This window comes from Phocoena sinus, chromosome 12 (genome assembly GCF_008692025.1).
Source record: "Phocoena sinus isolate mPhoSin1 chromosome 12, mPhoSin1.pri, whole genome shotgun sequence".
Lineage (NCBI taxonomy): Eukaryota > Metazoa > Chordata > Mammalia > Artiodactyla > Phocoenidae > Phocoena > Phocoena sinus.
In genome coordinates, this window is record NC_045774.1 from 2,821,144 (window position 1) to 2,839,065 (window position 17,922).

A 17,922-nucleotide genomic window follows, 5' to 3' on the forward strand; every position below is an offset into this window, starting at 1 on the left:
AGGGCACAGGCCAGGCGCCCTCCAAAACCTCCCTCGCCCTCATCCTCCAGGTCTGAGCAAACTCTCCAAGGCTTAAGGCAGTTTGGATCCCTCTGTACGGAAAGCACCCTGAGTCCGTTTCTCAGGAAACACACCCAAATCAGTACCATGACATCATTGTTCAAACATATATTTGAGCGTAAGACATGTTTGGGGGCCCCATTCTTGGGAGGGGCGTGAGCAGAGGCTCCGGGCACGCCTGCTGGCGGGGTGCCCGCCTGGGGGCACGCACACCACGTGTGTTCAGATGCCGGCCCACTGGCCGGGGTGACTGGTATGTCCCGGGCGGCTCTTTCCTTCTGCACAGCACCACAGTGAGGCTGGCCGTGCCACAGAGCCCTGACTGTCCGTTAACTGTGAAGAACCATTAACGTCCCACACTGAACCACAGAGAATGAAGGGCTTGTTCGCTCAGCTGGGGCCGCAGAGCCCACTGCTTCCAGAACATGACTGCTCGCTCTGGTCAGTATTGTTGCTCCTTCAAGAGATCAGGAGCCCCGGTGCTCAGTACCGTGGACGCCCGCCCAGGGCACGTGCCATCGTGATGTGCTGGTGCTACCAGGGACACACCCAGGGGTCTTTTGGGGACCTTGAATGGGTCACGCAGATTTACTCCCGGACGTCGCTGAGCTGTGAGCGGTGTGTTCTAGTGGGTTATGCTAAGCTGGCCCGTGTTCATTTCCCGGTGGTGCTGGAAGGACCCAGAAGCTGTCCCACGTACCGTCTGCAATCCCAGATACGGGATGGAGACAGCAGTTCTCCCACGTCAACTGGATAGCAGGCATCACACGGGAGGAGGATTCAGTCGCAGCTTGCTTTCTCAGATTTTTAAAAATTATAAAATGACACGTGCTGATCGTGACCAAAGACACCAGATTTTTAAAGAAAAAGGAGTCTGTGTCGCCAGGATGAACCCAGACTGGGTTCCTTCCAGCTTTCTCCACTCGACCTCAGATTTGCCGTTACCTCAGCTGCTGGGGTTACTACCCTGTGCATTTTGCAAAATTAAAAAAACTGAAGACAGATGAAATTATGTGTTTTTTTTAAACCTTATTAAAAATATTCGTCTGATATTAGAAAAAAAGACTCCCCCATTTGCCCACCGAAAGACTTTGATGGTTACGGGTGTGACTCAAAGGGGCCCCGGGCCCCGGGCCATGTGTCAGCAAAACCCTAGGCAAACGTGCTGGTGGTTGTCAAGGTCTCAGCCACTGGGATGCAAGCTGCCAGGACAGTGGGCTGTTTGAACAGCTGCCCTGGCCTTACTTCCATGGGGGCCTCATCCGCACCCGTCGGGAGGAGATGGAGGGGAACGCAGTTACACAGTCACCACACCCACAAACTCCGGGCTTTCCAGGGACGTTCTGCTTCACCGAGATTCTTCCCCCACGTCGACTTTACCTCCTGTTGGGAGAAATCGAGGGCCACTGCCCAGGTCAGGCCTCTTTCATTTTTCTCCCTCCTCTTTCCGCTGCCAGCTGGAAGGATCCAGAAGGCCCCGATGTACTCCTCCGTAGTAGCCTCTTCCAGCTCATTGCAAATAAATAAGGGACGCTTACACAGAGGGAGGAAATGATCGCCTCTATTCAGAATTCTCTCTATGTCTTGGTCAAATAATAATATCGTAAAATAACAAAACCACAATAAAGAATGAGCCCAGGGCAGAGTGGATTAAAGCCACCATGGAAACAATCATAAACAGGAAAACCGTTCCCAAGGTCTCCACGATCCCGGCTTCTCAAGAAGTTGGTTTTATTTGTCTATCAACTAATTAGACTGCAGGACCCTCTTCATTTGGCTTTTCCTTTCTCAAAAAACTTAGTATCTTATAAAAGCTTATGATCAAGTACACAGCTTATAATTTACAGTGAACAGAAATACTAGATTTCCCCGCATAGCTATGCAAAATATTAAAATCAAAAACATAAAGGATCAGTTGGGAGCAAAGACGCAGGGAAGGCTCCCCGCGATCCCGTGATCTTGTTCAAAAAGATTAACTCTCTCTTGTCGTCCCTTTTCTTATTTTCTTCAAGCAGGGAAAGAAATAAGATTTAAACAAAAGTATTTCATGCGTTATGTGCTTGGAATTAAATATCAATTCAAATCTGAGCACTGCTGTGGTTCAGATTGAAATTGGGGTTTAATTCTAAGGATGAAAGAGTTTGGATTAACCCTTCCCTAATCTTCCTGTTGCTTTGGATGTCAGGAAGAACCACGTTTGTCCCCTTAATTAAGATCTGATTGGCCTTCTCAGCTCCTCTAAATGCATTTATTCATACTGTACTCATATTTAACTCCCACCTTAAGTGTGAGGGTCCGAGGAGATTTTAAAGGACAGGTGCTAACGTAGGGGCAGGGACTGGGAGCTGCTCTGAGCAGGCGCCTGGCTCTGCCCCTCAGGGCTGTCCTAGAGCGGGCAGTTCAATCCCTGGGGCCCCTTCGTGTCAGGGGCTCTTCTTGTGCAACCTCCAGCCCCCAGCGGCTCTCCTGCTGCGCTCGTGCTAATGACAGCAGACGTCACTGTCACACCTGACATCTCAGCGCCCCCTTCCAAGCTGGAACTGTCCCGGCACCCGCAGCAGAGTTACCTCCCTTTCTGCCCCGCTCTCCCCTGACGTGGGCCGTCTTCTGCCTTGAGTTGGAGCTATTTTTGCACCGTTCTCTTCTCGCTTCTTAGACACATCCCCGCCAAGGGCAGGAGCTGGGAGCTGGGATTCATCGCTACACACAATACCGGTCCTGCGACACTTGCTTGAACGTTGTCAGTGTGTAAAAATGCCTCTTGAATGAGTGAATAGTGAATGAGTGAGCAAATGCCTTTTGATTAAATGAGCAATCCATCTGGCTCAATTCACTAATCAGAAATCGTTCGTACAACACCCGTAAAAGGGGACTCGGATTCTCCTTTCTCAGCACGTGGAGAAATCTACAGGCAGGTAGGACCACCGAGCAAACGCTTCTGGAGAACCAGCAATGAAACGGTGTTGCTCTGTTCACCCAGTTCCCTCCCAACTCGTTCCGACCGTCCCTCTGATCTGTTAGAGTTTTAGGTGGAGTGGGACTACCCATCACCGATAGACGTTAGCACTCCAGTTAGTTCTTGAAAACTCGCCACGTTCACTCTTCAATTATCTTTCACATCCATCTTTACCTAAAGCATTAAGTAGCCAAATGAGATGGTGATCTGATGACTTCTCAACATGGCAGCAAGAGAGCTGGTAACTCAAAAATCAGTTCACCGGGAGCCCCTGTCCCAGCCAGAGCTGTGGGCAGACGAAATGATGTGCATTCTGCCCACAGGGTCGTGATGTGAGTGAGGGCTCCGGGCCCTGGGGTGGACGGGAGAATTTTGACTTTATTTCTTCGGTATTGGGTCCTGCTAGAATGAACACTAGAACTCCTAGTTCATGCATCCGCTAGGCATAATCTACAGCCCTGCTTGCCCCTGAGCGGCTCCCACAGTCTGCAGAATGTGGGGTTGCTCTGTGGCTTTCCAGCTCTTGGAGGTGACCAGTCAAGGGTTATTTGGGCAGGAACTACACACTCAGTCCAGTTATTAAATAAAAACAAACAACTTTTTAACTTTGGTTTTCACCATCCATAAGAGCATTTAAATAGGGATATGGAGAAAGCAAAATCTACTTGTAGTGTTCTTTGGTTTCTAAAAATAGAAGCTAACTTTGCTTCAACATGAACGAAAAGAGAGTTCTGAGAAGGTTATGGACTCTGAAAAGAACGGAAGGGGGAGGGGTGAGAGACATCTGTGATGGAGAGAGACAGGTACAAACTTCCAGCTTTAAAATAAACGAGGGGGGGATGGTGGGGCTTCCCTGGTGGCGCAGCGGTTGAGAGTCCGCCTGCCGATGCAGGGGACACGGGTTCGTGCCCCGGTCCGGGAAGATCCCACGTGCCGCGGAGCGGCTGGGCCCGTGAGCCATGGCCGCTGAGCCTGCGCGTCCGGAGCCTGTGCTCCGCAACGGAAGAGGCCACAACAGTGAGAGGCCCGTGTAGCGCAAAAATATATATAAATAAATAAATAAACGAGGAGGGGCATGCACGGCATAGGGAATACAGTCAGTAATATTGGAGCAACTTTGTATGGTGATAGATGGTAACTAGACTTATCGTGGTGATCATTTTGTAATGCATAAAAATATAAAATCACTATGCTGTACACTTGCAACTAATGCAATACTGTAGGATTGTAAGTCAATTATACTTCAATGTAAAAAAGAAATAGAAAGAATGGGAGGAAAGTCTGAGGAACCAGGCTTTGGAGAGGGCGGGACCAGAGCAGGCTCGGGGATCCGGGGCACAGGCACTAATGGGGAGCCCGCCTTGACTGACTCTGTGTCACTCCCTGCAGGTTGCAGATTTTGGGGAGAAGACGGCTGTGGTTTGTCCTCACCCAGTGGGGGTGGGGAAGTGAGGATGTCTGCCCGCAGAAGGGCAGTGTGGATGCCACCGGCCACTGCAACTCAGTGACGCAGAGCACCTGCTCTGCGCTGGGCACCTGTGTGCATTGTCTCATGTGGTGGCCACAGGCATTCACTTACCAGATGCAAACGTGCCGGCACTGGTCTGAGAGGGGGGCGTGCATCACTGTACCCCGGCTCTGAACCCCCGGCTGCCTTTGCTGTATTTGGAGCTGAGCCCAGTCTTTCTCCCTGTCGTGACAGTCTTGACCGTAACGCAATAGCCCCGAATAGCATCTTCCTTACCGCTTTCACAAGAGCCAGAATAATTTTTTCTTTAACGCCACACACGGTATGTATATGAACTCATTGAATTATCTTGACACCTTGTGAGGTAGGCGCTATTTTGCAGACATGAAGACTGAGGCCCAGAGAGGCTGCTCAGCTTGCCCACTGTCACACAGCAGTGAGCGTGGGAGCGAAGATTCAGCCTGGGCCAGTCTGCTCCTAACTGCCGCTACACGTCCAGTCTCACAGGATTTAAGGATGGAGGGAAGGAGGCTTGTAGATTTATAATCAATAAAGAAATCCCCTTCCAAACGGTTCTATTTTTCTTTGAGTTGTTAGATCAGCGCTCTGCCCTTAGAGTCCCGTGGACAAGGTTTGTGTGGGGTGACAGGAAGCCTCCATTTGAGGGTAACTGTTCACTCTTCCCAGCTGGAGTAAACAAATTGAGTGCAAAAGGGAGGAACTTCAGATGTGTTTCCTGCCACCAGAACCTTCGCCCCTCCGTGAATGTGGGTCCACTCAGAGCTTCCCGGCTCCCAAATCTGCCCAAGCCACACTCCTCACCCTCCTGATGCCAGGATTCATGAAAGCACCTGAAAGGATGGAATGATGTGATTGATTGAATAATAAACAGAAAGTAACTTCTATTCCCATACTTATTTAGCCTGATGAGGTATTACCACACTATATATTTAGTATAATTCTCAGTATCACAAATGCATGCAGCTTTTGAAAATGCAAACACTGGGGGTGTTCCCCAGTGCTTACTAATTTCGAGGCAAGACCAAAGGTCCAAAAGCTCAAGGAGCTTTCTTGGGGGAAGGAATCTAACAAGAGCAAGAAAGTTATACAGCGAGGACAAACCAGCACTAAATTCCCACATGAACCAGCAGCTGTTGATAGAACGGTAAATGAGAACGAAGGATGCTGGAGCAGCGCCTGGGAGCACCAAGGTGTCACCAAGCACTGCTCGTGTGTTGTGACGACCGGCTATGGAGACGCGCGGCCCGCGGTGAGTCCCGGGCTGGGACGTGCCGGGACTGGGGCCGCGCGCACCGGGACCGGCCGGCTGGAGCTGCGCCCCAGAGAGCGCAGAGGGGAGGTGGGCGCGCGGGGCACCAGGAGGGCGTCTGGGGCTGGGGGTGGGGGGTCGTCGTCAAGATCAGGGCTGGAGCGAGGCGTGAGGAGGGTGAAAGGGAGCGGAGGAGAGAAGATGGGAAGGACACGGGCATGGGCGCCTCGACCCCTCCCGGGTGAGGCCACCTGGGCACCCTCTGTGCTGGCCCGGGAAAGACTGCTGGCCTGTTTCTCTAGGGAATTAGGAGATTAACATCACGCATGAAAATGCTGCAGCAGGCCTGTGAGGCCTCTTTATTTAAAATAGCACCGTGGAAAAACAAACATCACCTTGTTTGGTAGCTTTTGGATTTGTTTTTGTTTTGCAAAAATAAATCGAGCAACGGAGATTAGATTGTTATACTCCTCTAATTTTCATGAAAAAAGATTCAAGAAAAAAAAAAAGAAATGTATTATATTCTTAAATACTCCTGGCAATAACATGGAGGGTTTTGGGGGGTTTTTTTTTTTTTTTTTTTTTTTGAGTCATTAAAATGACCTTTTAAGTGGCAGTGCCATTAAACTATCTTTTTCCTTCCCAGCTGAGTTAATGGCTGTTCTGTGTCATGGGCGGGTGATCTGTGTTCAACTCTGGCTGCCCCTGGGTAATTAGAAACAAAACAGAACAAAACAAGAGACAACGCCCGGTGATTCAGAATCCCGGGATGACCTGGACATCAGGCTGAAACTGCCCAGGTGATTGTAATGGGCGGCCAGAGTTGGGAATCTCTGTCTAAAACTTTACTTCCCACACTAACCGCCCTGCCTTATGTAGTTCTCTAAATACATTACACACACCAGCAACTTAAAACCCGGGTGTGTTTTATTTCCTTCCTCACCATCATTTGTAGAGGAGAAACCTTGGAAACGCAGGTCCCAGGAGAGCGCCATGTTCACGGTGTAATGGGGGTGGGAGGGGAATAGAAAGAGATGCAGGGGAATTTCAGTTCCCGATACAAAAACCCGGGGAAGCAGTGTTCTGGCTTTCAGTATGTTGAAACTTGTCCAAGGCGATGGGGAGCAAAGCCACACATTTTACTGAACAAAACAGAGCCCAGTCACCTCCCAGCTGGTTAGGGGTGTGGACAGGATTAGCCCCTTAGAGTCTGAAGCCACAAGGTCCCAAGATATTAATTGGGACTCCCGGCCTCCGGCAGGTAAGGGGTTCTTCCAATCCCAATTAGAAATTAGGTAACTGAATTTAAAGGGAGGCCGAGCGGTCCCTAACAGACCAGAGAGTTAATACACGTCGGAGTTGGGGTCAGAGTCCCAGGGGAGAACCCCTGTCTTCCCACGTCTTGGTTACCTGAGCTTGGAGTTGAGTGGCCAAAGTCACAGTTAAGGGCAGACCCTGGACACTGGCCCCAGGCCTCCCGCCTTGCAGGGCCCTTTCATCACTCCAGGAGCCCCTTGCCCCCAGGCCTTCTCTGTGATCGGGACAGACGACAGAGCCTTGAGGGACCCCTCACGTGCACCCCAACTGCTGGAAGAGCTCCTGAGAAGCCCCTGAGTTTCCCTCCGCTCGAAGGTGCTTCCCTCATGGACCAGATCATCTTTTTCATCATCGTAGGAGCACATGTTATTATTGAATGTTTTCCTGCGGGTACCGAAGGTCAGCCTTGACCTTCTGTCCAGCCTGACCCCTCCGCCCGGGGAGACTGCCCAGGAGTAAACCATGTCCCTAGAGTAGCAGCCATTTGCTCTTTCTTCATCTTCCCGTTGGCCATCGTCCCAACATGGTCTGCGGGGAGGACGGTGGAACTGGGGGTCCTTGGAATGGCTGTGACCCTACTCTGGTGTGTCACACCTTGGCGAGTGTCCTCGGGAAAACCGATCCGACTTTGCCTTCTCTCTTCACAGCAGGTGGTGGAGCCCCTTCTAGGTGACGGCGGCTGGCCCTCACCTTACCAAGAAATCACATTTCCCTCTCTCCCAGTGGCCCCTGCCGTGTCACTCTCATGAACTTGTCGTATACTGGATAACTGGCAACAGAGGAAGTAAGTATATTCCAGTTATAGAAATGGAACGGTGCGCCCCCCTGTCTTTCCCCCTTCATTTGTTTGGGACTATCTCCATGACCGGCCTCTAATAAAGTCAGATTTGGGATGGGAGAAAGTGCGTGGAAATTCAGGGCAAGGCGGGAGTCATGGAGAGCTGGCCACGTAGAGGGACGCGGTGTTTGTGGAGAGACCCAGCACTCAACGACACATCGGATGGTCTCTGCTTCCCAAGCGGCTAGTCTTAATGAGATAAAATGTTGATGTTGATTTTAACACAATTACAACTTGTTCCCAGTGATAGGTAATATTTTGTATGTTTGTAAAACGCTGAGCTTCATTCCAAGGCCCCCTGCATATCCTGGTAAAACAGAAATCCCAAGTTCTGCAAAGCTTTGGCGATGACCCTCCCAGCTGGTGCTGAGTCCCAGGGCGTTAGCAGAAGGCCTGTGAGTGAAGGTGGGCCTGGAAGGGGTGGTGCAAGAATCCGCAGAGCATCTTCGAATTGTATATGATGTTTCTGGAGCTCTGGATACGGCCCCTCTCAGAGGATGTGGGCCCTGGAGACTGGAGCTTCTCTAACTGTGAACGTGTAATCTGTGAAGAGACCAGATGGTTCCAGGCTCCTTCCCGCATTCTCCCTGTGTTCCCGGACCTCATGGAGGTCATGGGTGCTCCTGAGGGTATGGGGCTCAAATCACCCATCTGTCCCTAAGCTGGGCCTCTTCCTCTGACCTGAAATGTCTGCACGTAAGTAGGTGGAGACCCACAGCATCTGGGCGGTCCCTGGTCACATGGGTGGAGCTCTTGAGAAACCTGCAGCTTGGCCTGTGTGTCGGGCAAATGGAAACATCTTGACCGAGGTCCCTTGAGATGGTGCATATCCTACTCTGCAGGAGGACACTTTCCAAGAAGACGGCTGAACCGTTTCCCAATTCTTGGTCCCCTACCTAAGATGAAGGCTTGAGGTCACATAGCTGGGGGCTAGAAGGATTCATCTGGAGATGGTCGTTGGTGTTCTGTGGGTCCCGACATAGGGGTCACGGCGGCTGCTCTGGTGGAGAGAGACCCTGCCCTCCCCCGGCCATGTTGAAGCCTCCCTTTAGGTGCCATCAGGTTCGGAAGTCAAGCTCGCCCCCACTTAGGAATCAAAGGTGCTGCAGTGGCTCCCGGGACACAGGAGTGGCTGCCTGTGGACCCTCCCTCACAGTTCACGACCCAGTTCTACGTCGGCTCATTCTGTCCAGTTTTACACCATCAACCTCAGAATAGGCGGCTTAGGTTTTCCTTTCTGTGCGCCTGACGCTGGGCCATGGGCTCTGTCCTGTGACTTGCCAGACTGTGCTTCACCGACGTTCAAACCTGAGTCCCCGCAGGAGACACCCTGTGCCTCTGGCCCGCACGCTGTAACCGCAGGCATGGCTCCCCTTTCCCCGCCTCACTGCAGACAGAAGCCTCCGTTTCCCTCCCCGCTGCAGCACACCCAAGCTGAGATGGATTGCGCCATGCTACCCTGGATGTATCCAAGTTCCGTGTGAATACATTTGCAAACAACAGGGAGGGCTAGAGCTTTGATCCCATGGTGAGAGTGTCCGCTGAGTGTGGTCGTTCTGGGGTGTTGATCCCTACAGCTCGGTGGTGGCGTCTGAGTCACATCAGCCGCAGGCCAGGCTGCCCCCTCCTCAGCGTCTCCCTTCGAGGGGCCTGGGGCTGGCGGAGAAGCCTGGCAGGGATGGTGCTCAGGGCAGAGGAAAGAACTGTGGTGCAACTTGGTGACAGTCTGCCCGGGCACACGCTGGCAAGGCCCAGTGCCTGACTTCAGGGTTGGGGGCCGTGCCCCCGAAGTGCAGGCCCAGGAGAGGCAGACAGCAAATGGGAAACAAATAAGACCATCCACCATCCTCTTCCTCCTTGTCACAAGGAATTGCTTCTCTTCTCTTCCACGTGCAGAATACACTGCTTCCTCCCCAAGGGAGACCCTCCCCGGGCCCCCAGGCTCCACGTCCAGGACTGAGGGTTCTGAAATCCCAGGGGCAGTGCTGCCAGGGGCAGAGGGATGGAGTGTTCCTCGATTAGCTCCTGCGGCTTCTCTTCCTGGAAGTAGGTCCCAGGCCGTGTTCTCTGGCTTTTGGCTCAGGCTTCTGGAAGGTTCTTCATTTTCCTGGTAGGGAAACACCCGGGGGAAGAGTAACAGAATATCAAAGAGCTCACTCTACCACATCAAGCTTTGCCCCTTCTTAGTACTTTCATTCTATGCTTTTCCCCCTGAAGATTGTTCTGTTAGAGGTGAAATACTGATCTGACCGATTTTCTACAAACTATTACTTCCATCGATCAGCCCATTATTTTTTATTATTATTATTATTTTTTGTGGTACACGGGCCTCTCACTGTTGTGGCCTCTCCCGTTACGGAGCTCAGGCTCCGGACGCACAGGCTCAGCGGTCATGGCTCACGGGCCTAGCCACTCCGCGGCATGTGGGATCTTCCCGGACCGGGGCACGAACCCGTGTCCCCTGCATCGGCAGGCGGACTCTCAACCACTGCGCCACCAGGGAAGCCCAGCCCATTATTTTATATGGTATCTTTGCTTCTCAAGTTGTCTGGGGTGAAGAATCAGGTTTTTTCTATTCTCAATTTCAATGAAATTTTAAAAGACCTACAAAATGCGAGGCAACATTTTCTCTTATAATTTCACAGGTGTAAAGTATCTACATTCAATTTTCTAAACAGTTTCTCATTCCTTACTGTCAGTTTCTGTACTTATGTCCCATGAACCACACTTGAGCATCCTTGTTCTGAAGAAGGACCTTTGCCTCTTTGTGTGTTTGCACATGTGCGTAGAATCTTAGAATCTTCTAAATGTGGCTTTTTTTTAATGATCAGGAGACTGAACTCAGCTCCTGACAAACCGAAGGAGAGAATTTCTCCGGATTAGGAGACTTGCACGGCACACTTTTTATTGGACCTTTGCTTCAGGCTTCACCGTATGTCTATCATTAAGCCCCACTCTATTTAATATTCTTCTGTGTTGTTTTCAGTTAAATCATTAGTTTTACACAGTTCCCAGTCATTCTTCCGGCTTATTTCATGTGCACAGCAAGTGTGGGCTCGTTGGATTTAACCCCAGAGGTGCGTGTGTCCACCACAGCACCCATCCTTTGCAGGGTCATTTTCCTTTTTTCTGACTCTGTTTTGGAAAATACTTCCTTAGCTTTGGGATGAGGCTATAATCTAATCCATCTTCCGTTTACTCTGAAAAGCCAGCGTGGTAGTACAGAGGCCAACTGTATTTTTGGGCGATAACCGTCATGCCCCATCCACGATGCTATGACGTCCGCTGAAAGGGTGACTGCTGCCTTGCTGGTGGACTGGAACGTCCAGATTTCCCTGGTTTTATGTAACCATGCATTCTTTTCACTTTCCTTCTTAGTAATGACATTTATGGAACAAATATTTATTGAGTTCTTTTTAGTGCCAGACACATTGAGTAACAAGGGCTGTACCAGTGAGACTCTTGGCTACAAACAGTAGAAACTAATTCTGAGTAACTTCATAAAAAAGAGAATTGATTGGAGGGGCGGTGAGCAGCTCACAGAGCCGACAAGGGGTCTAGGTAGCGAGCGGGACAGAAGGAGACCGGGTGTGGGCAAAGTCATAGACAGGCAGAGTCATCTAGTGCCCCCACTGACCCTGCTCTGCTGGGGTGCAGGCGCCCTGCTGCATCCTGGCCACCACACCCTCTGCGTCACCCCCTCGGGAATCACAATCCAAGCCAAAGCTCTTGTTTGGGCAGGTGCAGGTCCCACGCCCGGCTGAAGCTGCCAGGACCGGGGATTTGGAAAGAAGGTGGCGGGGGCTCTGACGAGCACGGGGACAGCAACCAACCATGGGTCTTGTTGAGGGTCTTCCCCGGGGACAGCGCTCAGGGGAGTCGGAGGGCCTCATGTGTCCTGCGGAGGAGGGGATGGAGCCCCCAACCTCCACGTCGCTGATGCTTTATTTTATTTTATGTTTTTCAAAAGAGTAACCAGATTGCAGACTTTATTCTATCCTACAGAAAGGTTAACAAGAATCAGGTGGGAAATGTTGGCTAGTTTAAAGATTAGAACCAAAAAAAAGATGCACTGTTGTTTTAAAGAAATTCCTTCCCTTAAACACAATTACATCACCGGAAAAACGGTCCAGCGAGTTGTTTGAAAGAGATAGGGAACAGAAGAACAGTATGAATTCAGCGTAACTTTGAGCCCAGACACTGATGCCTTAGGCTGGAGCGCTCCCGGTGCTGGTGGGCGGGTGGACTGCCCCGCATGCTGGGAGATGTTGACCAGCATCCCGCCTCTGTTCACTGGACACCACAAGCACACCCCCGTCCTCCTGCCTGCGGCCTCCCCACCCCACTCGAGAGTTTTGTTAAAGTGTTAGGTTCCCGTGCCCGCGTCAGAGCTCCTGGAGCAGAACCTCTGGGATGTGAGGTTAGACCCTGTCTTTTCAACAATCTTCCCAGATGATTTTACACACGTTAGAGTCTGAGTGCCGCAGAGATGGGAAGAGCTGGGAAAGGAAGCTTTGTAAGTGTGCGCGCGGAGAGGGTGATTAGATTCCCCTTCTGGAAAGATCGCTCTGGCAGGCGGAGGAATCTAGGCAGGCCGCTTAGAGAGGGTGAGGGCCGAGACAAAGGGCAGCGGGGCACCTGGAGCAGAGGGACTGAATCTGAACGCTCCTTGTGGGGGGATTTCACAGGATGTGCTGGTTGATTACGGGCAGTGGGAGGTGTGTCCGAGCACCCCCAGTTTTCTGATTTGGTTGATCATGTGATATTGCCCGAGACAGGGAGTGTTGGTGTGCGGGGGACCCTCAGGAGAAGAGAAGGAGCTCAGGTGTGGGCGCATGGGGCTCCGGGGGCTGACGGGACCTCCCGATGGATGTGGAGTTGGGGTGTGGACCCCTCAGCATCCTGGGGGTCATGGCAGAAGGGCCAAAGGGCCGAACAGAGCCCCGACTAACCAACTGCACGTGAGCAAGTGGGAGGAGCCACGGGGTAGACGGAGGTGAGAGGCCACGGAGACAGGAGGGGAACAAAAGGACCAGCAGCTGAGGGAGGAAACAGGAGAGGGCCAAGGGGTCGGGTGCCACAGCGAGCTGGTGGGAGAAGGGTCTCACACTCCGCGGATAATGAGTGGCCTTTGCGAGAGTGGTTTCGGTAGAGCTGCGAGGGTAGAAATCAGATCACAGTGGCAATAAATAAGAGGCGAGCTGGTGAAGGAGGTGAATGTCATCTTTAGAGGGAATAAGATGGTTGACAGGGGTAAGAGGGGCCTGAGAGGCAAAGGAGGGTTTTTGTTTTATAGCTTTTTGCTGTGTCATTGACATACAACCCACTGCACTTACGTAAACCCATGTACTTTGGTCAGTTTTGACGCATGTGTGCACCTGTGAAACCATCACCGTGTTCAAAACAGTAGGTGTGTCGTCACCCCCTAAATCTCCTTGTGTCCCTTTGGAAGTCCTCCCCCTTATCCTCCACTGATTGGCTTTTTGTCACAATAGATTAGTGTGCATTTTCTAGAATTCTATCCAAGAAGTATCTTCCCACATGCACTCTTTACTTTTTTAATATTTTATTTTTGCGGTACGCGGGCCTCTCACTGTTGTGGCCTCTCCCGTTGCGGAGCACAGGCTCCGGACGCGCAGGCTCAGCGGCCATGGCTCACGGGCCCAGCCGCTCCGCGGCATGTGGGATCCTCCCGGACCGGGGCACGAACCCGCGTCCCCCGCATCGGCAGGCGGACTCTCAACCACTGTGCCACCAGGGAAGCCCACATTCTTTACTTTTTTTTTTGTCTGTTTTTGTTTTTTTTTTGCTCTTGGAGAATCGGTCTTGTTTCAGGGTGCCAGGTGTATCAATGACTTACCCCTTTTCACTGCTGGGTAGCATTCCGTCGTGTGGCCTACGAGCTCTGCTGTCTACGTGCCTCTTGATGGATGCTGGGTCATTTCCAGTCGTTGGCTGTGACATGTAAGGTTGCTATAAACACGCATGTACACATAGGCACAGACACTTTCTCCTGGGTAAATACCTCGAAGTAGAAAAGAGCTTCAAATGGTAAATGTACGTTTAACTTTTTAAGAAACTGAAGCTGGTTTCCAGAGTGGCTGCACGTTTTACATCCTCACCACCGGAGGCACAATCCCACGCCCTGGCCCACACTTGGTGTGGCCGCCTGTTGACGTTTAGCTGTTCTCTTAAGCCTGTGGTAGCGTCTCACCTTGCTTCCGATTTGAACACCGTCTTCATTTGCCAGCCCTTGGTCTTCTCCGGGAGGAGCGTCTATTCACATCTTTTGCCCGTTTAAAAAACTGGTTGTTTTCTGATTAGCTTCATTCTAATCTTAAGGAGTCCCTGAACTCACTGAAAAGGCATCAGATATTTGATGAGGAGGGATTAGATTTAGAACATACTACGCTTACACAGATGCAGTTGTTGGATGTGGTTTGGATGTGGTTTTCTTAATCTCCTTTGTCTCTGGTATTTTTGTCCTTATGAAGGCGTCTTCTTTCCTCAGTGACTGAGATGAAAATGCAGGTACTAGGTCGTGAAGAAGAAGTGGGCTCTGAATAGAAATACTGAATCTACGTCTCGATGAGACCACTTTACAGTGGTCCCCAGGGGCTGCTTTTGTGGCCCTTCCGTCTCTGGAGCGTGAGGAATGGCGCTCAGTGCCCTCTCCTTTCATCAGCGAGGCTGGGGAGCCCCGGCCCGAGGCTGCTGTCCAATCCTGCACCACAGGTTCAGGCTGTCGCCAGGGAAACAGGGACTGTCTTCTGTTCTTTCCACTCCACCCGCTCCGAGCCCTGTAAACGCATTTCTCATGTAACAGGAAAAAACACGACAGTAGAGCTTTGCCTGCTGATGAGAACAAATCGCTGGGCCCCGGGGCGGGTCTCCTGTGCTGGCTTCGGCCCGGGGGCTTCCCATCGGGCTCCCTCCTCCCCCGGGTCTGTGGGTGTCAGGGGCCGGGGATGCACGGAGCCCCCAGACAGCGGGTTCTCACAGGCCCATCGGGGAGAAAGACAGGATCCTGCAAATGTGGAGACTGCGGGAGCAGTTTGCCATGGCAACCCAGGGAAAGGCCAAGTCTGCACACGCACAGCCTGATTTCTGTCTGCTCGGTGGGTGAGAGTGTCCTCTTGTGGTTAGAGGGTCGCGGGAGCCTCTCCCGGCCCCCTCACACCTTCACTGTGACCTGCAGAGGAAATGTGCTCTACACTGGGACTGTGTGTGTCTGAAACAACCAAAATGTAACGATACCACCCTCACCCTTACTATGTGAAATGCAGTCTCTGCTCTGTTACATTTACGTTATATAGAATATATGTTACCTTGTTTTCTCTTCTATTACATTGCAAAATGCTGGCCAGATCCCCTGAACTAGATACGTGGAGCGAGGGGTTGCAGACTTGAGGTCTGGAAAACTGCCCGAATTGACGTGCCTATGCCCGGCGTGGGGGGCTCAGGCTTCCCTTCTCTCCGCGTCCTGTTTGGCTCTCCCGTCCTCAGCTTCGCGGCCTAGCAGGAGGAAGGATCAGCTAAGGGAGGCGAACAGCCCACGATCCTGAATTCACGCCTGTTGGTTCACAGACTTCCAGGGGGTCAGAGGCTCGCTTTCTTTCTTTCGTCTTTCAGGTGGGGGGAAACTGAGGCACAGACTCACGGTGTGCCCTCCTGTGGTCCCGGCTGAGGCGACAGGGCCTGGGCAGCCAGGCCGGGGGCTTCCCCGGCATCCACTGCTTCCCCTCTCAGGGAGGAAGGAGCGTCCAATTGCAAACGAGAACTTTGCTTTCCAACACTGAGGTTTTAGTAAAGTTAAGGCTGAAATACATCAGCCTTTACTGTAGGGCTCTAACTGGTCCGCAAAGGCACCAGAACGTCATTGCTTTCTTCTTTTTGCTTTTCTTGAAAAACATTTTGTTTTCAGGGATAAGAGTTAATATTTTTAGGATTTCCAAGTCTCCCAAAGCAGTTCACCTCAAAGTTTAGAAAGTTTTCTGGGGAGATTTCCTCCAGTTTAGAAAGGTTAGGTACATTGTCAAAACATTTTTGTCTAGAAATGCATTTCAATTTCTCTTTATTTGTGTTTTCAAAATTGAGTTCATTCAATTTAAATTCTTCTGCTTTCTTTTTAGAATTTAGTGCTACAAGCTTCTAGGTTGTAGGTAATCTACATGGTAAATCAGAAGGGGCCCAGAGCCATTGTAAATCAGGAGGGGCCCAGAGCCATTAGTATAATTACTTACTGAAAAAATAAAACTCTGCAAAGAAGCACAAAATTATGAGAATTCTCACAGGAGTGTAATATTTATTTCAAATTGCAAAAGCTGGTTCTGTGCTTCCCTCTATTTTTTTCCTACCCTCTCTTTTTTTTCTTTCCCTTTCTTCCTTCCTCTCTCTCTCTTTCCTTTTCTTTCTTTTTCTTCCTTCCTTCCTTCCTTTCTTTCTTTCTTTTCCCACTTAATCTCTTTCCTTCCCATCCATCCTTGAGGCTGAGTATGACTGTCTGCTTTGAAATGGCAGCAATATTTCTCTTTAGTCATTGGTATTATAGTCCAGCTAAACATCCAAGCCATTCACCTTTCTGTCTTTTTCTTTTTCACCCTCATCACCTTCACAGCGATGAGGTCTGAGCTGTCCAGAGACCCAGCACAGGCAGGAATTCTGATGAAATGAAACGGAGAGCACCATTTACAAAGATTCCCTCTAAAGTGAAAATATAAAAGGTCCTGGAGTTTAGCAAGGGAATGCTGAGTTTGGATGTGACAAAAACAGTCGATAATAATGCCATCTTTCTTTGGGGAAACAAGGCTTCCCTAGGGGTGTGTGGGAACAGCTGCAGTCGGCAATGACCTCACTTCTCGTGGGAGGGGTTAGGGGAGGTGACTGGCTCCCGGCCCATCCACCAGCCTTGCTCCCTGGCCACTGGGCTGTGCTGACCACCATCAGGAAAGATGACATAGTACCTGCTGGAGACAGAGCTAAGCAGCAATCCCACGATGAGTCAGTGGCTTTTTTTTTTTTTATAATAACAAATGTTTTTGTCAGTTTTACTTTTTAGTTTCTAATTTCTTTTTTTTAACATCTTTACTGGAGTATAATTGCTTTACAATGGTGTGTTAGTTTCTGCTTTATAACAAAGTGAATCAGTTATACATATACATATGTTCCCATATCTCCTCCCTCTTGCATCTCCCTCCCACCCTCCCTATCCCACCCCTCTAGGTGGTCACAAACCACTGAGCTGATCTCCCTGTGCTATGCGGCTGCCTCTCACTAGCTATCTATTTTACGTTTGGTAGTGTATGTATGTCCATGCCACTCTCTCACTTTGTCACAGCTTACCCTTCCCCCTCCCCATATCCTCAAGTCCATTCTCTAGTAGGTCTGTGTCTTTATTCCCATCTTACCCCTAGGTTCTTCATCAGCTTTTTTTTTTTTTTTTTTTTTTTTTGCGGTACGCGGGCCTCTCACTGTTGTGGCCTCTCCCGTTGCGGAGCACAGGCTCCAGATGCGCAGGCTCAGCGGCCATGGCTCACGGGCCCAGCCGCTCCGCGGCACGTGGGATCTTCCCGGACCGGGGCACGAACCCGTGTCCCCCGCATCGGCAGGCGGACTCTCAACAACTGCGCCACCAGGGAAGCCCCGAGTCATCAGCTTTTAATGTAGAATCCACCGACCTGTTGTGAAAGGCCAGCTCATAACAATCCCTTAGGAGCAGAGGCCAAGGTACCTAAGTGCTAATCGCTTAGAAGCAAGTGATGCATCCCCACGAGCCGCTCTGATCCCCTCTCCACACAGGACTCAAAGTCCCCCCAACTCTCTTGCACACAGACAGCTGCCACTTCCCTCCCCAAGTTTCAAGAACAGCTTGTGGGGCAGAAACGGGATCTGCAGTTTGTGGTGGAGTCCTTGTCCTTCATGACGCGAAGTGACCTTGGCCGCACGGTTCCCTCTGCTGGGAGCACCGTGTCCCCATGCAGTGTCCCTGTGCAGGAAACTGGCTTTGCAACTGT